The sequence below is a fragment of the Cervus elaphus genome, chromosome 21, assembly GCF_910594005.1.
Source record: "Cervus elaphus chromosome 21, mCerEla1.1, whole genome shotgun sequence".
In the NCBI taxonomy this organism is placed as follows: Eukaryota; Metazoa; Chordata; class Mammalia; order Artiodactyla; family Cervidae; genus Cervus; species Cervus elaphus.
Genome location: NC_057835.1, coordinates 64,847,754 through 64,872,055, shown reverse-complemented (window position 1 = coordinate 64,872,055; position 24,302 = coordinate 64,847,754). Strand labels below are relative to the sequence as shown.

Sequence of the window (24,302 nt, the reverse complement as noted above, 5' to 3'; positions counted from 1 at the left end):
ACTTGTCTTCTATCTGTGGTTAGCATTAGTGCCTTCCCGCAGGCACAGCTAATGGGGCGTTTTCCCCAAACTGTACATGGCAGCTCTGAAGAGAGGGGAACCGGAAGAGAAGTGTCCCACCTCTCTTCACATACATCCCTGAATGGTGCTCTTTTCTGAGATTGCCTCCTGTTTCTTTCCTCCTATAGTACTTTCCCTATTGCTGTTTCTATGATTTCCAACCTCAATTCTATCCAGCAGAGCTGCTTTAAAATTCACTCCAATGAGAGCCCACCTGCTTGTCTCCAGGGAAATCCCAGGTGAGTAAATACAAAGGGGCACCCTCCTTGCATGGTCCTTGTGTCTCTATTTCCCATCCAGACACTGTTCCATCCACAGCACGCAGGCCTGGTGGGGCTGTCCTGCAAGACACCCCACTTCCAACCAAATGTGAGCACATGTTCCAAACTAAGCAAACGGGACTCTGGTCCTGTAAAAATTAGACCCTGGGCCTCGGAACACAAGGACCCCAAGTAGCAAAACAGGTTCATCCCCGAGAGCAGGGTTGCCCATCACTTCTGCTTCCTGGATCTCTGAGCTGCCCTAGTTTCTGCCCCTATTGAGGCCTTTTCTCAGTTCTTTGGGCTGCCCAAATTCTTCTGTTGGAATGAAATAATGCCATTTGCAGCAACATGGCTGGATCTAGAGATTGTCACACCGAGTAAAGTAAGTCAGACAGAGAAAGAGAAATATCATATGACATCCCTTATTTGTGGAATCTAAAAAGAAATGATGCGAATTGCCTTATTTACAAAACAGACTCACAGACTTAGAGAACAAGCTTGTCACCGGGGGAGAGGGATCGTTAAGGAGTTTGGAATCCACATGTATATACTGTTATATTTAAAGTGGATAACCAACAGGGACCTACTATATAGCACATGGAACTCTGGTCAATGTTGTGTGGCAGCCTGGGTGGGAAGGGAGTTTGGGGGAGAATGGATCCAAGTGTATGTGTGGCCGAGTCCCTTAGCTGTCCATCTGAAACCACCACAACACTGTTAATTGTCTATACTCCAATACAAAATAAAAAGTTTTAAAGAAATACTCTTCTTTTTGCCTTCAGTTATCCAGAATTTATTTCTGTTGTTTGCAACCCAAGGGCCCTGAGTAATACAAGTGCTTGCAATTATTTGAGAACTTTTTCTGTCTTTTTCTTGTGGTTTATCCAAGACTCTTCTGCTGCCACATGGACCAGTGTGGACCTTCAACCTTGGCCACCAGATAGTTGTTCTCTGAATGCTGCTTTCTCCAAGCTTCTCTAGGTGACTGGGCATCCGTCTTTGCTTCCCTGGATCACCATTGCCTTCAGAAAATGTGGAACAATCCTGTTTATATTAAAATCAGCTATCACTTTGGGGTGACAGGGTACAGTTCACTGCCATTTGGGAACCAGTTGGAACTCTACCCCTATTAATTTACTTAAACAGAAACCAGCTACCTAGGATTATCATACTAAGTAAAGTACCTCAGGAAAAGACAGACAATATCACTTCTATGTGGAATCTAAAAGAATGATACAAATGGACTTTTTAACAAAACAGAAATAGATTCACAGACATAGAAAATAAATGTATGGTTACCAAAAGGGGAAAGAGGGGGATAAATTAGGAATTTGGGATTAACAGATGCACACTACTATATGTAAAATAAACAGCAAGGACCTACTGTGGAGCACAGGGAACTATATTCAGTATCTTGTGATAACTTACAATGGAAAAGAATTTTTAAAAATACAGATTTATACATATAATGTACAAGTGAATCACTTCGTTGTACACCTGAAACATTGTAAATCATGTCAACTACAAATTGACACTTGCCAAGAGTATTTGCCAATGACTGACCAGCAACAACAAGGGGATTTGCCATCTGTCTGTGGGCTTCCCACGTGGCTCTAGGGGTAAAGAACCCACTTGCCAATGCACATAGACATAAGAGACATAGGTTTGATCCCTGGGTGGGGAAGATCCCCGGGAGGAGGGCACGGCAATCCACTCCAGTAATATTGCCCGGAGAAGCCCATGGACAGAGGAGCCTGGCGGGCTACAGTCCATGGGGTCACGCAGAGTCAGACACGAGGTAGCCCGCACACGTGCTGCTGCAGCTTCTGACCTTCAGCACTCCCTGAAAGGAATTCAGGGTGGAGAGTGAAGGACTCTGTGCTCCAGGGCAACTGGTAGAACAGGTCTTTAGATAGTGAGATATTTTCAGAAACTGATTTCATAATCCTTGCATCCTTGCATCTCCTATCTAGAAAAGCACTAAATCCCTTCATGGTGACATCAGCTCCTTGTGACTAGAAGAAAACTTTTTGTAAAGTAAGCGCTTGATTGCGCTGAACTCCCCCTTCACCAAAATCTTCTATATTGACCTTACCCCACTGCCTCTTCGGAGCAGCCTCCCAGAGCTGTCTGAGGTGCTGTCTCCCGGGCTGCAGTCCTCATTTTGCCCCAAATGAAACTTAGCTCGCAACTCTCACATTGTGCACCTTCTTAGTCAACAATCAACCACACTTCAATTAAAAAACAAAAACAGAAATCATCAAAATCAGAATGAAATCAGCCTACTGGACCCTTTCTCGTCTTACTTTCTACCTGGGCTCCCTCTGACAATAGGTGACCTTTGGGTGAAGTTGGTACAAAGTGGCAGGAGACAGGATTCCCTGCTGGATGACATTTTCAGCACAGAACAAGTCTTTGTGAGGCAGCATCCTGGAACGCATTCCTTGAGAACATCAGGCGTCTTGTCTGTGACTAGCCCTCTGCCACATCCCCCCTCCCTCTTGCTATCTTCCCTCTTCCAATCTCTGTTTCTGCCTCTCTGTACCTTCGGCTGACTGAGGTTCCCTCTGCAGGGCAATGCCTCTGGGGAAGGCTCAGGGACTCCTCAAAGGCCTCATGTCAGAGTCAACTAGCCCTTCTCCTTGGCTCTTCATGGGCCTAACTAATAGGCATGATGGCCTTAAGCAACAAAGATGTTGGTTTTTGTTTTTAATAGTAGGACAGCTTCTACCCTGGCAATCCTGAAGGACCCTGTGGAGCCTCCAGGGTATAAAAGTTTTCCATTGTTTCTTGCTTGTGGGGAAAAGACTTCAGCTCTTAGATCTTTGTTTCAGTATATTTGGCCTCACTGTGCATTGGACACGTGGACTTGTGTTAGGCAAAAGTGAAAACAGGAGGGAAGAGGTCAGGGCACAACCTTTGAAGGAATGACATAGCCCAAGGACACCAACATAAACTGGTTAGAATCAAATGGGTCCAAGATGGCAGACAAGTCAACTTTGACTAGACCTTGCTACTCAGTGTATGCTCGCTGTAACACATCAGCAAGCTAAATGACAACCACAGGCACCATGACAGTTCTAAGGCTAATCATCAGAGACCAGAAAGTGGGTTCTACGCCACTTCAGTCATGTCTGACTCTTTGCAAGCCTACGGACTGTAGCCCACGGGCTCCTCTCTCCATGGGATTCTCCAGGAAAGAATACTGGAGCGGGTTGCCATGCTCTTCTCCAGGTGATCTTCCTGACTCAGAGATCGAACCTGTGTCTCTTGTGTCTCTTGCAGTGGCAGGTGGGTTCTTTACCACTAGGGCCACCTGGGAAGCACCTCCCCACCAAAAAAGTGGATAGTGGCCCAATTCCTGGAAATCTCCCTCCCCTCCCCAAAATAGGTAGAATAATCCTCCCACTCATTAGCTATGAAATGACCCTGCCCATAAAAGCTAACCACACCACATTTCAAGGCCACACTCACCCTCTGAGATGTTCAACACTCTGTCTATGGAGGGTGTTTCTCTCTATTAAAGTCCACTTCTTGCCTATCACTTTGTCTCTCACTGAATTCTTTCTGTGATGAGACATCAAGAATTTGAGCTCCGTTAGATCCTGAAACCAGGTGTGTGATCTCATTTGGGAGACTGTGGAGTTTGACTGGGGTTCAGTCTTGGCCATGTGGGTTCAAGTCCCAAGCAGGGTTTTGGCCTGGTTTGAGTCCCGGCACATGGGTTCAAGTTCCAATCAGAGATGAGTGGTTTCAGAGGCAGCATTTGGAGCAAACTGCTTGGCAGAGCTTGGTGTGAGCTTCTAGAGGGCAGGGTCTGGTTCTCTCCTATACCCTGGCTTATAGAATAAACAGCTGACTGCAGTATAGCAGAGCACACACAGCTACCTAATTATAGCCCTCAACCAGCGCCAGGACACAAGAGCCACTGCAGCAAAGTGGAGAGTAGGGAGGGCTCCAGAGCCTTCCAGGGGAGGAAGCGTTTTATTGTGAGTAGCTAAGTGCATGGACACTGGACTCAAATGGATTTGGGGGCAAGACCCAGTTCTGCTACTTAGCTGTTAATTGAGGCAAATTATTTTTGTCCTCTGAGCCTGTGTCTATAAAGTAGAGGTAATATCAATACTTATCTCATAGGATTCTTGTGATAATTAAATGAGATAGTCTAAAAAGCCTCCAATACGGAGACTGTCCCATTGGAAGAGTGCAATAAACATTCACTATTATCAAGCATCAGTAACTAGCTCCCAGGAGAGGAGCAATCTATGTGCCTTGGCTACCATGGGGGCCTTTCTGGAAACAAAGGCTGTGGAAGGGACTCCCTAATGAGACAGGACTAGAAATCATAGTGGTGACTCCTCACACCCCCTCCCCAAGTCTATTCCCTCACATCATAAAGGAGGTCAGCATATGCATGCTTAGTTGCTCAGTCGTGTCCGACTCTGAGACCCCACGGACTGTAGCTCGCCAGGCTCTTCTGTCCATGGAATTCTCCAGGCAAGAATAATGGAGTGGGTAGCCTCTCCCTTCTCCAGGGGATCTTCCTGACTCAGGGATCAAACCCATGTCTCCTGTGTCTCCTGTGAAGGTGGGTTCTTTACCCAGTAAAGCCTCCAGACTTGCCCCCAAGCAGAGTGTGCAGTCCTCCCTAAGAATGTAGGGAGAGGCGAGAGGCTGAGCCATTGAGGAAGCTGATCTTCCCCGATGGTATGATTCTCTCATATCATAAAGGAGGCCAGCATAGGCCAGACTAAAATCAAAAAGTGTTAGCCCTTCCACACCAATATCAGGTTATTGCATAAGCCATGAGATTTAGCACTAATCCTAGGGAGAAGGAAAAGGGGAGGGTGAATTGTGTAGTTACATAAGTTTGTGAGTAGAATATATTCATACTTGTTTTACCTGCAAAGGTCTGTCCTGGCGGAACTATGACAGGGATGCAGAACTATTTGGCATATGGAGTGAAGCAAGCCATCTCCCATGTGCCACCAAATCCTCACCGCCACCTTCTTCCTCAAGGAACGAATGAAAGTCTGGTTAAGAAATGGCGGGACACTGCTAGAAAGTTTCACTGGTGTTCCCCATCCAGGGATTGAACCTGGGACCATGGCAGTGAAAGCGTCGAGTCCTAATCACTGGACTACCAGGGAATTCCCTGGAAAGGCTTTGAATGAATGTTTTGAAGCAGTTTGCCTGGAGATGATAGTTGACAATGTGAGAATAGAAGAACTCTTGTTGGAAGGAGAAATGAATAGTTCCGAGAGCTGAGACCTGAACTTTAGGAGCACGTGTACAGCTGATCCTTATTATTTGTAAGGTCTGTCTTTGTAAATTTGCCTACTCGCTAAACTTCACTTGTAAACCCCAAATCAATACATGATGTATATCAGTAAAAAGTTTGAGCTGCCTGATGTATCTGTTCCCAGCTGAGATCACACAAGACAAGTCTTTCTTGTCTCAGCTTTTATACTGTAAACTTTTTGCAGTCCATTTGCTGCCACTTGTTTTCACATCTTTATGCCTTTTATCACACATCATACCTTTATGCCTTTTATTGGTAACTTAACTGTTGAAATGGCCCCTAAGTGCAGTTGTGATCCTACCCTAAGTACAGAAAGATTGTGATGTGCCTTATGGAGAAAATACTTGTGTTAGATGAGCTCTATTCAGGTATGAGTTATACTGCTATTGGCCATAAGTTCAAGGTTAATCAATATATCAAATATATCAATATATCAAATCAGTATATAAAAATAACATAATATATAAAGTAAATCAATATGTTAAGTAGTAGAAGTCGCTAAGTCTAGCTCCTCTGTCCATGGGATTATCCAGACAAGAATACTGGAGTGGCTTGCCATTTCCTTCTCCAGGCGATCTTCCCAACCCAGGAATCAAACCCGGGCTCCTGCACTGTAGGCAGAATCTTTACCCACTGAGCTACAAGAGATAAGTAAGGTGTCTTTAAATAGAAATATACATGAAACAAGATTAGATGTTGGTCAATGGTTGGCAATGTTCAAGGCTTATGGAAACCTAAAGTTGTGATTTCATAGGTGTGATGGTTGATTATTTGTGGCAACTCTATGGGACATAACAACCATGAATAATGAGAATCTCTCGTCCTTGGAGGGGAAGCGAAACCAGTAAAGGAGCAGAGGGCCTAGGTGAGGCCATTCCCAGCGAGCAAAGTATCCAAAGGGTGTTACTGATCAACTTGTCAGATATGGCAGTGGAAGGAGAGGAAACATTCAGCCCTTCTTTTCTCCATCACCACCATCCCCTCCGGCCTGGACAGGTCCCTCCCAGCCTACTGCCTGCCTCTACAACTCAGTAAAGCCTCCAGGCTTGTCCCCAAGCAGAGCGTGCAGTCCTCCCCAAGAATGGAAGGAGAGGGGAGGGGCTCTTCCACCTAACAAGAGGGAAAAGGGAAATAGAAAGTGTCAGATGACAAGGATGCACGGATTGAAAAAGGGGGTTCTGAGGCTTCTACACTAAGTACAGGAACTCTTGACTTTCTCAGAAGTGAACAGAAGGGTGAAATCTTTCAGCAAGAGGGCTGTAGGTTACTACCTAGACATTTTCGGCCAGGAATTGCCAGAAAGGCAAACATCTTTTGATGAACTCCATGTTGAATATGGCTGAAAGGCAAAGAAGTCCTAGCTCGTCCTAGGTTTAAGGCAATTTGAGGCAAGGTGAACTCAGCTTCTCGGGCCACCAATTAGATTCCATGGACATGGCCCATTTCCACCACCTGGTGACCACACATGTAAATTGCAAGGCCTGCTTTTAGGAGCCAGGGGTACATCCTTTGGCTGAATGGAGAAAACCAAAGAAATGTACTTACAACCAAAAAAAAAAAAAAAAACCTGATACTTTCTTTTAAACTAGAAACAATGATTGATCATTCTAGACCAACTTATAGTGATCATTCTCTTCTCTGGTTTAGTATACCTTTTTTTGACGTATTTTTTGACCAATACCTGGTAGATATCAAATGGCTCTTAACTTGACAATGGGCATTGAATAAGTCAACTGACTATTCAACAGCAGGGAATCCCTGAAGACTTTTAAACCAGGCCCCAGAAGAAGCTGGAACTCAGCCAGCTTCCTACAAAGACCAAGTTTTGTTCTTCTCTCTTGGTGTGATCTGAAAAGCCAAGGAAGACCCTCCTCTGAAGTGTGAAGGGCCCTAAAAATCCCTGCATTGGTAACCAGATCTATTTCCCTTTCCAGCATTCTCTTTGAAAAGGTAGACACCCGCTGTGAGCAGGGAGTTGTTAATTCATTAACACTGCAGTGTGAAAAACTGCCTTAGCTAGGCCTTTAAAGGGTCCTGGGAGGGGGAATGAAGATGAGGGCCCGAAATGGGGAGGAGAGGGCTTAGATAAGGTCTGATTATCCTGAGCCAAGAGGGTCATGGAGGACCCCTGCTGAGAGCACTGCACAGGAGAGGACCACTAACTACAGTTCCTTTCGGCCCTGGAGGAGGGCATGGCAACCCCCTCCAGTGTTCTTGCCTGGAGAATCCCCATGGACAGAGGAGCCTGGGGCTACTGTCCTTGGGGTTGAAAAGAGTTGGACACAACTGAGCAACTAAGCACATCAACCCTGCAGCAGGTCATACTCAGAAGTTCAGCTTCAACATTAGTTGACAAGAGTGAAAGCTTTCTGACTAGATTGTCTTCATGGGCGACAGTCCCCACCAGCCCCACTTGACTCATTTGCCTTCCTGGGCTGTGTCTGAAACCATCTGAATTGTGACTGTGTCTAATTGCTGTGGCTAGGACTTCCAATGGGGCTTCCCTGGTGGCTCAGACGGTAAAGCGTCTGCCTGCAACACGGGAGACCTGGGTTCAATCCCTGGGTCGGGAAGATCCCCTGGAGAAGGAAATGGCAATCCACTCCAGCACTTCTGCCTGGAAAATCCCACAGATGGAGGAGCCTGATAGGCTACAGTCCATGAGGTCGCAAAGAGTTGGACACGACTGAGCGACTTCACTCACTCATTCACTCACTCAGGACTTCCAATGCTATGTTGAATAAACCTATGAGAGTGGGCATCCTTATGTTGTTCCTAATCTTAGAAAGAATGCTTTCAACGTTTTACCATTAAGTATATTTTAGCTGTGGGCTTGTTGTACATAGTCTTTATTATGTTGAGGTACAGTCCCCCTGTACTCACTTTCTTGAGAGTTTTGATCATGAATGCATGCTGAATTTTGGCAAAAGCTTTTTCTTGCATTTATTGAGATTAGGATATGATTTTTATTCTTCAATTTGTTCGTGTGGTATATCATTTTGATCTATTCATGATATATCATTGATTGATTTGCAAATATTGAAACATCCTTGCATGCCTGGGAAATATCCCACTTGAGTATGGTGTATGACCTTTTTAATGTATTGTTGAATTTGGTTTGCCACTGTTTTGTTGAGGATTTTTGTATCTTTGTTCATCAGTAATATTGGTCTCTTTTTTTTTCTTCATATTTTTGCCTACTTTTAGTATCAGGGTGATGCTAACCTCACAGATTGAGTTTGGAAGTATTATTTCCTCTGCAATTTTTTGGAATAGTTAAGAATAGGTGTTAACTCTTCTTTAAAAGCTGAAATTCACTGTGAAGCCATCTGGTCCTGGACTTTTGTTTGTTGGGAATTTTGTTGTTGTTCTTGTTACTGATTGGATTTTACTCCTGATAACTGGTCTGTTCATATTTTGTATTTCTTCCTGATTATGTCTTGAGAGATTGTACATTTCTAAGAATTTGTCCATTTATTCTAGGTTATCCATTTTATTGGCATATAGTTGTTCATAGTGCTCTCTATGATTTTTGTTTTTTCTGTGGTGCCAGTTGTAACTTCTTTTTCATTTCTGATTTTATTTGGGCCCTCTTTTTTTTTTTTTAATGAATCTGCCTAAAGATTTATCAGTTTTGTTTATCTTTTCAAGGAAACAGCTCTTAGTTTCATTGATATTTTCTATTGTTTTTAAGCCTCTGTTTCATTTATTTCTTCTCTGATCTTTATGATTTCTTTCCTTCTACTGACTTTGTTCTTTTTTATACTTCCTTTATGTGTAAATTTAGGTTGTTTGAGATTTTCCTTGTTTCCTAAGGTAGGTTTGCACCTCTATGAACTTCTCTCTTTGAACTGCTTTTGCTGAATTCCATAGGTTTGTTTTTTTTTTTTTTTTTTGGTCCCCACACTGTATGGCTTGTAAGATCTTAGTTCCCTGAGCAGGGATTAAATCCAGGCCCACAGCAGTGAAAGCACGGAGTCCTAACCACTGGACCGGGAAATTCTCTGTACATTGTTTTGTTTTCCCATAGATTTTGGATCATTATATTTTTGTTATTTGTTTTTAGGTATTTTTTTATTTCCTCTTTGGTTTCTTCAATAAATCACTGGGTTTTTAGTAGCATATTGTTTAGCCCTCATGTGTTTGTGTTTCTGTAGTTTTTTTCTTACAGCTGATTTCTAGGCCCATAGGGTTGTGGACAGAAAAGATGCTTGTATTATTCCAATCTTAAATTTACTGAAACTTGTTCTCTGTGCTAGCATGTGCTCTATCCTGGATAATGTTCCATGCAAACTTGAGAAGAATGTGTGTTCTGCTGCTTTTGGATGGAACATTCTATATTGATATCTATTAAGTCATCTATTCTCATGTGTCATTTAAGATCAGTGTTTCCCAGTGGATTTTCTTTCTAGATGATCTGTCCATTGATGTAAATGGGGTGTTAATGTCCATTACTAGTATCACATTATTGCCAGTTTCTTCCTTTCTGTGTTTATTAATATTTGCTTTGTGTATTTAGGTGTATATATTTACAATGGTTATATCTTTGTCTTGGATTGATCCCTTTATCATTATGTCATGTCCTTCTTTGTCTCTTCTAACAGTCTTTATTTTAAAGTCTGTTTTGCCTGACGTAAATATTGCTACTCTGGCTTTCTTTTTTAAAATATAATTTTATCTATTTGTTTATTTGTGGCTGTGCCAGGTCTTTGTGGCTGCACTGGCTTTTCTCTAGTTGCAGTGAGTGGAGGCTACTCTCTAGTTGTGGTGCACAGGCTTCTCATCGCAGCGGCTTCTCTTGTGCAACACAGGCTCTAGGGCGTGTGGGCTTCAGCAGTTGTGGCACATGGGCTCAGCAGTTGCCGCTCCCAGGCTCTAGAGCACAGGCTCAGTAGTTGAGACACACAGGCTTAGCTGCTCTGTGACATGTGGGATCTTCCCATGTCAGGTATCGAACCTGTGTCTCCTGCACTGGCAGGCAGACTCTTTACCACTAAATCAACAGGGAAGCTCCCTGGCTTTCTTTTGATTTCCATTTGCATACAATACCTTTTTCCATCTCCTCACCTTCAGTCTCTGTGTCTTTAGATGTTGAATTAAGTCTCTTGTAGGAAGCACATATGTATGAGTCTTGCTTCTGTATCTATCCACCCACTATATGTCTTTTGATTGGAGCATTTAATCATTTACATTTAAAATAATTCTTGGTAGGTATGTACTTATTGTCATTTTGTGAATTTTCTTTCCTTCTTTCCCATTTATTTTTATTAGTTGGAGGCTACTTACTTTACAATATTATAGATTTTGTGAATTTTCTTGGGTTGATTTTGGAGTCCTTTTTTGTTTCTTTTTCTTTTGCTCTCTTCCCTTATGACTTGATGACTATCTTCAGGGTTATGTTTGGATTTCTTTCTCTTTTTCTGTGCATGGATCTCTTTTTAGATTTTTGTTTTGTAGTAACCATGAAGTTTATATACAGCAACCTCTCTACATACGTAATTATTTTTAAGCTTGAATACCTTTAAACAGTCCTGCATTTTTACTTCCCCACCCTACATTTAGAGCTTCCCTTATATCTCAGACAGTAAAGAATCTGCCTGCAATTCAGGAGACCCTGGTTTGATTCCTGGGTCAGGAAGTTCCCCTGGAGAAGGAAATGGCAACCTACTCCACTATTCTTACCTGGATAATCCCATGGACAGAGGAGACTGGCAGGCTACAGTCCATGGGGTTCCAAGAGTCAGACCCATTGGCTTAGGAGCTAAACTACCACCACTACCCCACATTTAATGTTTTGACATCATATTTTACATCTTGTTGTTATGTGCCTCTCTTAACCACTTATGGATATAGATGATTTAACTACTTTTGTCTCTTAACCTTCCTACAAGCTTTATAAGTGATTGATCTACTATCTTTACTATTAGTTTGATCATGTATTGTGTGAATGTGTATTGATGAAAAAAAAAAAGAACACCAAACTATCCCAGTGACACATCTTTTGATATTACACAAACTTTGTTACTTTCTTTCCTTCCTCTCTTTTTTGTTTGTTTCAACCCCAGTGATTTTCTTTTAATCACTTAAAATCTTATCAAAGTTGTCTATGATCATAAAGATTCAAATGTAAGTCTTGTTACAAAAAGAGCAGATACCTCACATTCTATTTCTTATTATTACCCCTTTCAAATATCCAAATGTCAATCTTATACTATATTCTATAAATTTTCAGTTTTAGATTTTATTTATCAATTTCTTATTATAGAAGATAAAGATTTTTTTTTAATTTTTATATTTATTTTTGGCTATGCTGGGTCTTTGTTGCTGCACAGGCTTTTCTCTACTTGCAGTGTATGGGCTTCTCACTGCAGTGGCTTATCTTGCTACAGAGCATGGGCTCTAGGGCATGTGGGCTCAGTAGTTGTGGCTCTTGGGCTCCAGAGCACAGGCTCAATAGGTGTGGCGCACGAACTTAGCTGGCTCCATGGCATGTAGGATCTTCCTGGATCAGGGATCATGGTCGAACCTGTGCCCTCTGCATTGTCAGGTGGATACTCTACCACTGAGCCACCAGGAAGCCCAGAAGATGAAGATTTAACCACCTTATCTCTCTCTCTGTCTCTGTCTCTCTCTCTTTCTCTCTGTCTCTGTCTCTTTCACACACACACTTATGCTTTCCAACTCCCCATCTTCTCAAAATAGTTAAATCAATTGTGGTTAGTTTTCAGTGTTGAATTAATCAAGGTCCAGTGAGGAGACAGAAACCACACAGAAATTTGTAAAGGGAAAGTTTAGTATAACAACTATTCACAGCAATATAGGACTATCTTATTGTAGAAACATAACTCTGAACAATAACCCTAGAAACAAGTAAGCCTACTCAAGGAAGAAACATTCCTTCCTGAGGCTGAGTTGGCAGAAAACTGTACTGATTGCTCTAGGTCAAAGCTAGTCAACAGTCACTGGACAAGCAGAAAACACCAGGGTCCCGGTGGGTAGAAAACCATGGCCAAGACTGGAAAGCAGAAGGAGCTTTTCAGGAGGGCTGACAGGTCAAGACTGAAAAGCCAACCACTGGGGTGCTAGCATGACTCAGTGGGAATCTACTCACTGGAGTGCCATGAAAATTCATTAGGAAGCTCTCCATGAGGTGCTATTGAAACTTAATATAGGTGAATGCCACTGACATCTCTCCCAACCTATCCACGGCTGGCAACCAAACAGCAGGAGGAAGAAGAAGGAAAACAGAAAACGGTGAGACTGGGAAGAGAAGCCCCTTCCTCCTCCAGTGTCCCTCCAGTGCCCTCTACTGACATAGTTTCTAACACCATGTCGGCTGCAAAGGAGAAATTGAGGATCGAGATCAATTTTTGTCAGATGAAGCTTGAATCTGGGGGCCAAAGGCAACAAATTGGTAACTGGTACAAGTTATCTTTTGTAATTGTAAAAATCTTACTGAAAGCTGAACCATGTAGTATACTATAGTCACTTCTTTTTCCCCACTTGGTTTTTTATTTTCTCCTGAATTAATAATTAACTTTGTTGCTTTTGTTTCTTTAATTATCATCAATCCCCAAATTCTCCCCCAAGTTTTGTAAATCTCCCCTCCCTTAGGGAAGCAATAGTCTTAGTCCTAATTCTGGCAAAGTTCAATACCAGGTTGGGTGAGGAAGTCATGGCCACAGAGATCATCATTATTATTTGAGGAAGCTTATGCATCTTTAGCAGGATTCCCCCAAAATGGCCTCAGGGCCAATTCACAGAGCCCCTGACTCTTTTCTCCACCATCCTTTTCTCCACCTTTCCTTTTCCCCCCCAAGGGATCTCACAATGCTGTGCCCTCTCCTTCATTAACTTACTGCTCTTCTGGCTTTTCAGCATCCCGTTTATTAATTAAAATAGAGCAGTGAATATGACTGATAAGCAAGGACAGTAGGGCGAGACACTGTATTAAAAACAAGGAGAAGAGCAACTGTGACATAATTTAGACCCACGCCACTGACCTCTAGCCCCTTAGGAAGATCCCAACGCTTTCCGAAATGTCCACAAAAAGCATTCACTAAGCTTTCAACTTCCTTAAGGATTATCGTTCTAGATAAAACATGTCTTACTAAGTGGTATTGCTTTTTTTTCTTTTAATCACTAGTATCCTATCTGAAAAGTATTCCTTGTAATAAATGTATATTATTTCAACTACCTCTCATAGAATATGCATATAATTTCAACCAAATAAAAAACCGATAACTAGGTTGGCTCTCAGTAGTAAACAATCCACTTTCAATGCAAGAGACCCAGGTTTGATCCCTGGGTTGGGAAGGTCCCCTGGAGAAGGGAATGGTTACCTAATCCAGTACTCTTGCCTAGAGAATTCCATGAACAGAGGAGCCTAGTGGGCTACAGTCCATGGTGTCACAAAGAGCTGGACACAACTGAGCAACTAAGCATGCACACACCCACAGGCTGGCTCTCACCACCACTTGGAATCTTATCATTACTGTTACATAATTTCTGAGTTTTGAACAACTGATTCAGAAACAAATTTTTCAAATTCAACACATTTGTGGATTAGAAACTATTCATTTTCAAGGTCTAACTATGAAGTAGAAAAATTGCTTTTACTATATTACTTAAAATGTACCATGTAATATGACACCATATCACATGCAATATCACACCATATATACAACATGTAAATTTATATACATTAATATATTTTATATAACAAATTTGTATTTGTTGTTTGTATCTCAAAATTATTTGCATCACAAATGTTTATTTTGTTGTCATGCATTTTTTTAGTCCCTGGAAACACAGGGCCAAGACACATATAGGAGCTTAGGAAAGGCGTTGGAGTAAACGGGAATTTTAATACAATTGAATATTTAATCGTTGAGATCATTTTATACTTGTATTATTATTTACTGTATCATGTTATTTTAGACTCACAATTACTAATGTATAATATATAATTATTGCATGTGGCTACAAGTTATTCAGTCAGTTTCATAAAATTTAGAACTCACTTTTCTGCAGCCTGAAGCTTTACCCCAATCACTGATTCCCAGGCACAAACATTTCATGTTGGCTCATGCAGAACACTGAATGGCCCCTACAGATACAGCCCAAGTTTTTTGAAGTTCAAATATCTAAATAATTTTCTTCCATGGATAGGTTTTTCCATTGGTTTTGAAAATCAAATAACTTTAGGATTCAAAGGAATGTGAAAACTGTAAGCATACATTCAGATGAGTTGATGGTAAACTGTTCTACATGGAATGCTGTTCAAGCCTGAAATATTAAGGAAACTCATTGTTTCCTTTTAAAATAAAAGTTGGCTTTAGCTGTTGGTCTTTTATTGAATGAATGGATTTTCCAGAAAGACAGAAAATAGTGTTCTACAGCTAGCAGAGAAAGCAAAGGAAAAAAACTGGTTTTATCAGGCCAGTATCCAGATGATTGCAAATCCAGGACTCCTGTCTGGTTAAAGGCTCATGTCCTTAGAAACTATTTTGAAGCTGTATTTGAAGAATAAAATGGTAAACAAAGGTGGCAAGACATAGAGTAAGACCTTACCCCAAATTATATTACAGAATGGCTAAAATTTGAATGTTAAATAAGGCAAATATATAAAAGTTGAAGAAGAAAGTGTATGTACATGTTTACAAATCTCTGGTAAAAGTGGCCTTGCTAAGCTAAGCATATCACTGAAGCCAAAATTATCAAAAGTATGATTGATCGATCTGACCACACGAAGATCCGAATTCTTCCTGTTATGGACTGAATGTCTGTGTCCCTATAAAAGTCATATGTCAAAGTCCTTAACCTCAACATGATGGTATTTGGAGATGATGCCTTTGGAAGGTAGTTAGGGTTAGATGAAGTCAAGAAGGTGGGGTCTTGATGATGGGATTAGTGATCTCATAAGAAGAGACACCAGAAAGCTTGTTCTCTCCCTGCCATGTGAGGACACAGCAAGAAGGCAGCCTTTGGTGAGCTTGAAAGAAAACTCTCTCTAGAAATTGACCATGTTGGCACCTTGATCTTGGACTTCTAACCTCCAGAACTGTGAGAAAATATATTTCTGCTGTTTAAGGTATCAAGACTATATTCTATTTTGTTACGGCAACCCAAAGCAACCCAAGCAGACAAAGACACAACCTAAAGAGAGTTCAGAAGCCAGAAATGTGAAGGAAAAGATTTGCAATATATGTAATAGGCAACACAGTTATAATTCCAAAATATATGTATATATTTAAACAAATCAACCAGGAAAATACAAATATCTTAATAGCAAAGTAAGCAAAGGTCACAGAGAAATAATTTATCAAAGAACTACAGATTGTCAATTAATAAAAGAAAATATGCTCTGTATCACCACTGTGACAGGTAGGACAATGGCTCGCCAGAGATGTCATGTTGTAATCTCCAGAACCTGTGAATATGTTAACCTCATGTAACAAAAGAGATTTTGAAAAAGTGATTAAGGATTTTGAGATTATTCTGAAATATTATAATATTTATAATATTGTTATATTACTCTGGATTATCTGGGTGGTCCCAAAGGAGGGAAGAAGAAGGAGGGTCAGAGTCAGAAAAGGAGACTTAAGGAAAGAAGCAGAGATTGGAATAATGATGGAGGAAGGGGCCACAGGCCAAGGAATGCAGGGCTGATAGAGGCTGGAAAAGGCAAGGAAACAGGTTCTCCACTAGAGCTTCTAGAAAGAAATGCAGCCCTGCTGGCACACTGGTGTTAGTCCTGTAAGACCTGTGCCGGATTTCTAACTTCCAGGTCTATAACCAATATATTTATGCTGTTTTAAGCTACCAAGTTTATAGTAATGTGTAGTTACAGCAGCAATAAGAAAGTAATATAATGACTAATCAAAGAAATATAAATTTATATATATTTATATTAATATAAATTAAAAGAATATCTTTAGATCTGTATAAATAAAAGGTGTTGGTGTGGGAAACACAGGCACACATAAGCTTTTGGTAGGAATATAAATCAGCTTACCCTTTCAGGAATCATCTGGCAGTACATATCAGATATTTAAACATGCCTACTCTCTGACATAACAATTTTATTTTTCCTTGACTATGTTCTAAAGCACTGGATTTCCAGCTGCAGTTAGGGATGAACTCTTTCTTCTCACCAAATAGAGCAGAGAGAAGTGAACCTATGATTGGTAAGGTAACCTGTGAAGGAAGGTGAGGGCTGGGTCCTGCAGCCTTCACCTCACCCCTGCAAGAGCCTCTGAGGCATTCCCATGGGCTCCATGAAATGTATTTTGAGAACCATTGTCCTGGGGGAAGAACTGGACAAGCAACCAAAGACCTCAGAACACAAGGATGTGTATCACAACATTGCTTATAATTTCAAAAAATTAGAAACCACCTACATGCCCCTCGAAAAAGTGACTTATGGTTTATGAATAGTATATGATACTATGCTTGTATACTACTGATGACATGTAACTACACTGACATTAAAAGAGCTATGCAATTTATTGAGTGAGAATATGCTGTAAAATATCTTTTGTTGGTAAGAGTCATTTCTTAAATATATATCCAAATATGCATAGAAAAGGTATATAAGGGGATATAGATCAAAGCCTTGACAGTGGTCATCTCTGTGTAGTGGAATTAAGATGAGTTTTACTTTCTTTACACCTTTATATATATATATATATATATATATATATATATATATATATATATGTGTGTGTGTGTGTGTGTATATATATATTTAATGAATACATATTAATTTTTTTAAATATTTATTTTATTTGGCTCCACTGGGTCTTAGTTGCAGCATGTGGGTTCTAGCTCCCCCACTAGGAATCGAACCTAGGCCCCTGCTTTGGGGGCATGGAGTCTTAGCCACTGGATCACCAAGGACATCTTCATCTTACCTTTATAATCAGAAAAAAATCTGGTTGTACCTTGAATAACAAAGGCTACAATGAGTATATAGCAGACATGTAGCATACATTTCAGATCACAAATACAGGTACTAAAGAAATAATACTTTCATCATTTTCTATGGTGGTTTAGTCACTAAGTCATGTCCAACTCTTTGTGTGACCCCATGGATGGTAGCCACCAGGCTCCTCTGTCCATGGGATTTTCCAGGCAAGAATACTGGAATGGGCTGCCATTTCTTCCTCCAAGGGATTTCCCCCACCCAGGGATTGAACCTGGGTCTCCTGCATTGCAGGCGGATTCTTTACCAACTGAGCCATCCATTTAATTTCTGTTTTTGAAAATGAAGGAGTGGCTGGAATATGCATGGGTGGCAGGAGCTGAGGCAATGAGAGGGAGGTGGTAGAGTGAGATAGAAGTAGATATTTAAGGCGATGAAGTTTGAACAAAGCTATCAGGGCTGTATATCTCCCACTTGCCCACTAACTCCTCTTTTCCTTCTTCTCTGTGTGAGGAGGCTGACCCAGGTATATGCCATGGATGATTTCCTTGCCTCTTGGCTTCCGATTGGGATTTCCAATGGAAGTGCACTAATAGAGACTATGGAGTTGAACCTTGAGAACAGCGCTTATTTCCCACACTCCTCCCCTATGTCGCAGGCTGCATCCTTCTAGCAAAGTCCCCAGCTCCTGTCTGGAGGCTCTGTCCATGTCCAGCAAACCCCTTGGGCCCCCTCCTCTGTCTAGTGGAGGTAAACTTTCCTGCTTTCCTTACCCCAGGGTACTGCATGATGTCTTGTTACTTTCTGGGAATTCTACCCATGACTTTGTAAATTACCCATTTTGGATGTGCTGTCTTTTTCCAGCTAGGATCCTAATACACAAGTTGTGTGTGTGTGTGTTGTGTGTATGTGTGTATAATATGAAGAGGGGTAATTTTCTTCAAAACATCTTGTATATAATCTTATCAAAAAGTCCCACTTTGTTCTGTGAGTATGTAGCAGATAGGTAGCATATATCTCAGGCCACAAATACAGGTACTAAAGAAATAATACTTTCATCATTTTCTATAGCTCCATTTAATTTTTATTTTGCATCTCCATTTCAATGGAGTGGCAACACTTAGGGTCACTCGGTTCAGGACTTACTCCTCCACGTACTTTTCCCTGGTTTTGTGCCTTCGATAGGCACTCTCCTGGTGTCGAGGCATTGGCAAGTGGGATGACATCGGATGTTACCACTCGGACACCCCATTGCTCTTCTGTCCTCAATGAACAATTCAAGAACTTCAGTGTTTTCTTCTCCTCTTTCTATGCTGCCCACAGGCATGCAGGTATTGTTCTGCTATTCCTCTGATATTCTGGGGTATCAGAAACCGGGAGGCTGCCCGAGTCCCACCATCACATCACAGCCACTGCTTCTCTAGATCTAGCCGGCCCCTCAGGGCTCAGCCAGGGACACATGACACGTGTCCCACCGCCGCTCTCACTCTGCCCTTCCACCATGTAGCTTACCATCTTCCTGGGTCCCAGCCTGTGGTTCAGGCTACAGGGCCTCGGTCTCTAGGACCCACCGATCCCATCCTTAAATTGTTCCCCCTGCAGCTCTTCTGTTTCTCCCCAGTCAGGGAAACATATTTTCTAGTCTGACTGTGGGGAAGCTTTCTCATCATATATTCTCCTAAATATTTCATTTAGTAGTCACTCAATCTGTGTATGTTCACCTATAAGGCCAATTTGGTAGTGATAATTATGAAGTTGGTGCAAAACCTAATCACATCAAAAAAAGTTCAGTATCATGACAGGTGAGTATATAGAGGTGGTTAATAGAGTCATTTCTTATATTCTGATTTTCTCTTTCACACACCATTCAATTGTGTGCATTTAAAACTTTGGGAAGAACAGGCTTAAAGTAGATTTATGGCATATGTGCTCAGTCGCTCACTCATGTCTGACTCTTTGCTACCCCATGGACTGTAGACTTCCAGGCTCCTCTGTCCATGGAATTATCCAGGCAAGAGTACTGGAGTGGTTTGCCATCTCCTTCTCCAGGGGATCTTTCTGACCCAGGGATGGAACTCACGTCTCTTGTGTCTCCTACATTGGCAGGTGGATTCTTTACCACTAGTGCCACCTGAGAAGCCCCAGACTTATGGTACTTTTTGTTAAAGACAATACCATAAGAAAGATGCTCAACACTACTAATTATCAGAGAAATTCAAATGAAAACTGCAGTGAGTATCACCTCACACCAGTCAGGATGGCCATCATCAAAAAGTCTACAAATAATAAATGCTGGAAAGGGTGTGAAAATAAGTGCAATATCCCATGTGGAACCTAAAAATATGATACAAATGAACTTGTTTACAAAACAGAAACAGATTCACAGACATAGAAAACAAACTTACAGTTATCAAAAGGGAAAGGGTGGGGAGGGGTAAATTAGGAATTTGGGATTAAGGAATACATGTGGGGCGACCCAGGTGGTGCTTGTGGCAAAGAACCTGCCTGTCAATGCAGGAGACATAAGAGAGGCAGGTTCGATCCCTGGGTCAGGAAGATCCCCTGGAGGAGGGCATGGCCACCCACTGCAGTATTCTTGCCTGGAGAATCCCAAAGAATGAGGAGCCTGGCGGGCTACAGTCCATACGGTTGCACAGAGTCAGACACGACCGAAGCGACTTAGCATGCCAACACTATTATATATAAAATAAATAATAAGGACCTATTGTATAGCACAGGGAACTCTACTCATTATTTTGTAATAACCCTAATGGAAAAATATCTGAATATAATCTGAATCACTTTGATGTACACCTGAAACATTGCAAATCAACTATATTTCAATTTTTTTTAAAAAAACGACAATACTGTACTCCTAACAAGTGGAAAACCAGTACATTTCTTCTCTTTCAAAGTAATTTAACCTAAAGTTTCCTAGTTTTGGTACAAATTAGAACTTTTTCAAGTCACTTATTTGGAGATTTGCTAGGGCTGCAGATACAATTTTCTGCCACTAGATGTCTCTGAGTCTTAAAGTAGCACAGTCATGAGGCTTTTGTCTATTTATACACACGGATCACCTACCTCTCTGTTACAGAGTTTCATAATCCTCTTATGTAATGCAAGGTTGTCAGCTACAGTTAATCATCAGTTAGGAAACAGGCAGGGGGGGCCTCAAGGGCTCCATGTCCCCAACACAAGGCCAGAAGTGTTGAGAGATGGGTCTGTTTCTGTGTGACCACACAGAACCCCACAACCCTGAAATGTGTCTCTGTGTTGGGCATAGACAGAGAAATTGGGCAGCGGAAATAAAGAGCAGCTGAGGCATGTGACCAGATGGATGACGAGGCCAAATCCTCCTTTTTCCTACAGTTTGGAACCAGCAGAGGAGCTAGTGGGCTGAGTAGCATCTCAGCCCTGTGTGTCTCCCCTGCCTGTAGGCACCTCTTAAAACCCTGACACCTGTCACAGCTAAGCCCCCACCCACCCACTCCAGCCCCCAACCAGGGAACCCAAGGGTCAGCAAAAGCCCCAGAATGGTCCCCAAATTCCCTAGTACTTTGTCAGGCCATCTTATCAGTCTGCTTTCTGTGGTGTTTACATGGTCGCATCTGTCAGCCTAGACAAGTACCCCCAGCCAGTGAGAACCACTCTTCTTCAACTTTGCAGCCCCTACACCCTGCACCCAGTGCTTCTACACAGTAGGTGTACAGAGTATCTCTTGAAACCAAAGTGGGATCATGGAGGTGGGAGAAGACTGATGAAATTATTCTTTACTCCTGAGATTTTGAATCTTAATAGCTCAAATCCTCCAAAAACAGAAATAGCCTTTAAAGAATGCACCTCCCCACCCATTCCTCACCCCATAGTTATTTGCAGGCTGGTTTAAGCAGCTTTTTAAAGCCTAGAATTTCAGTGTGAGGGTTAAGAGTGTGAACTCTGGAGTAAGATTGGAGTAATGTCAGCTCTAGTATTTTTAGTTTTGGACCTTGTGGCCAAAGACAGGCAATCTCTAGCTCAGCTTGGGCTTCTGTAAAATGGAAATACTAATAGCACTCATTTCATAGGTTTACTGTAAAGACTCCGGAGGTTAATACTCATAGCATGGTTAGCACAGCTCCTGGTAAACAGCAGCTGCTCAGGGGAGGTTACTAGCTAAGGGCCAAAGCAAGAATGCCTTCAGTTCAAATATCCTCCAGTAACTCGGGCAGGTTACCTAAACTGTCTTAGGCCTTGGTTTCTTCATCTGTAAAGTGGTGATAATAACACTGCTTGCCCCATAGGATTAGTGTGGGGAATAAGTGGAACAGGAAGCTACCAGCACACCTTAGCTGCGGTCATCAGTACCCTTCAGCACTTACAGCATTAAGTAAACACTCGTGGATAGGTGGTCAGGAGATGGGGAATTGGTCATTGCACTAACACAACACTGGCAACTCCCTACCTTTTCTTCAACTCCTTACTTTTGGATAATTTTGTAAAGTATTTCTATACATATTATTTCATTCGGTTTATAAAAGCCCTTCAGCTCACTTTAACCCACAGTTGGGTGGTGATTCGTGAAACATGTGACTCCAAACTAGTGCCTCATCAGGTCGACAGGGGAAAGCCAGGATTGGAGACATCCGGGCAGAGGGAAGGAGGGGTTGGGGAGAGTAGTCGGGAGTGGCTTGTGAGCTTTATCTAAGCCATTGGTTCCTGTCCTTCTCCAGCTGGTGATATTGTTCGTGATGCTTTTAGTGATACAACTAAAGCTATGAATACTCACCGGGAAAACTGGACAAGCTTACATTTCATAGACTTTATGCTACCAGAGCTGCTCTAGATCTTTGCTCAAAACCTGCAACCCCACCTTTAGCAGGAATTAACATAAATCTTAAGTCAAAGGGTCCAGATATTAGAAAGAAAGCTACAAACAAACAATAATCAGATGGAGACTTTCTTAGCAGTCCAGTGGTTAAGACGCTGTACTTCCAAAACAGGGGATGCACAGGGTCCCCTGATACCTGGTTGGGGAACTAAGATCCTGCGTGCTACATGGTGTGGCCAAAAAAAAAAAAAGAAAGAAAGAAACCAAATGGAACCAGCCAGGACCAAGATGGCAGGAATCTGACCTTCAACAGATGCTGAGTCTCATTATACGCTTCATTCATTTTACTTCATTAGTAAACACATGGCACACCTATTAGTGACCGGGACTGACAGTAAAGACCAAAAGGGATAAAAAGAGGACGGCATCCACTGCCTGCGACGAGGGACGAGGGAAGCGACAAGGGAAGACGCCTCGTCGCTTTCCCAGTAGACTAATGCACCTGCCTCCCCATCACTAGCCTCATTCCTCCTCCCTTTATCTTTTTCCAGATGGGCAAGAAGTTGAGCTATAAACTTAGTTCCTGCTTCTCCTTTCTTTGGCCACCGAATAAAGCTTGTACTGCCTCAATCTTGGTTATTAGCCTACTTAAACCTGAGGCAGAGAGCCTTGGTCAGCCTAGGGCCTGAGCAGGGGCCATAGGACTTAATTCAGTAATACCTACACAGAGTCATACTGAGATCTGTGACAAGTTATAATTTCGCATCCCCTTCAAATCCATTTTTAACAAACATTTATTTAATATTTATTAGCAGTAGCAGAGAGAAACAAATTTTATATTAATAAAAGTACTGCTCCTCTTTGTGCTTGAGTTTAGAATTTACTCACATACATGCAGTTTTCTGAACTTCTTAAATTCCCTTGAAAGTTAGTGAAATAAATGACTTCTGATAGCCAGCACAACTCTGTTATTTATTCTACCGACTGCAAATGTCTGCTGATTGGGCACCATGCAAAAACACTCAACAGAAAGAACCCCACTGAGGAATGTTCTGTTTTTTCTTTGGAGTCTGAGACCAAGGGCGGTTGAAGTGTTTCTAGTCAGGCAAGTGTTGCCTGCAGAAGCAGGAACCATCTTTCCGAACCCTCCAGTTCCACTTGGGGGCTCGTGATAGATGAACAACATATCAGCACCTGCTGACCTACTCACCTCGTTGTCCGTATTTGGGTTCAGGGCGCAGGTTAAGACACGTGGACCAGACAGTCTGCGTTTAAACACCAAGAAGGTCGTTAGTAGATCTTTGTAGGCACGAATACCTCGCCCTTCACCTGAAGTTCATTGTGATGGGAAAATGAAGAGAGGTCAGGAGACTCGAGACTCTGAAAGCCAAAGTGGAAGAAACAATTAGGCGTCCACGGAAGCTCTGAGAGGGACACTTAAATCAAGTGGGGCTGCCCTGCGCTTCCATGATTGTCTGCAAAGCTGACATCCTTGACGGGTCTGAGCAGCTCCCAGCTGCCAGCCCGGCCCCTGACTCTGGTTCTGAGCACTGGGTCCGGCCACAGGCCCTTTAAGGCCAAAGTGGCAGAGGCCGAGGGGATTGTGAAGTACAGTATTCTCACCTCAGCTGTACTGGGGTGGCGGTGTCTGGGCACCGGAAGTAACTCTTAGACTTCCGGCCGGCCAAACTCCATTTCCGGCCTGCAGAGGTGGGCCCCGGATGAGCGGGCTGGCAGAGCAGGGGAACTTTTCGTGTCAGTTTTCAGAGCCAGGAATCCACTGGTCTAATGTCATGAAGATTTGGTTCATCCCCAAAACACAGGGTGGTGCTTGTCAGCAAGTCTGCACCACAGAGGACGCTTTGTGTAGGCGATTGGCTCAACTGAGGGCCAGGGCCTCCCTGGCGGCTTTTGCTGATGCAGTGCAACTCCGTGCTGGGA

At 42.3% G+C, this 24,302-nt stretch overlaps 1 long non-coding RNA gene across 1 annotated transcript; it reads right to left on the bottom strand.

Annotated features, from left to right (window-relative positions):
• Nucleotides 1–1,108: 1,108 nt before the first annotated feature.
• LOC122679390 lies at nucleotides 1,109–24,302 on the bottom strand. The gene is made up of 4 exons (XR_006336381.1): nucleotides 23,985–24,302; nucleotides 23,572–23,741; nucleotides 5,226–5,332; nucleotides 1,109–1,345 (listed from the first exon to the last, which is right to left on the bottom strand). It is a non-coding gene; the product is annotated as an uncharacterized LOC122679390 (long non-coding RNA).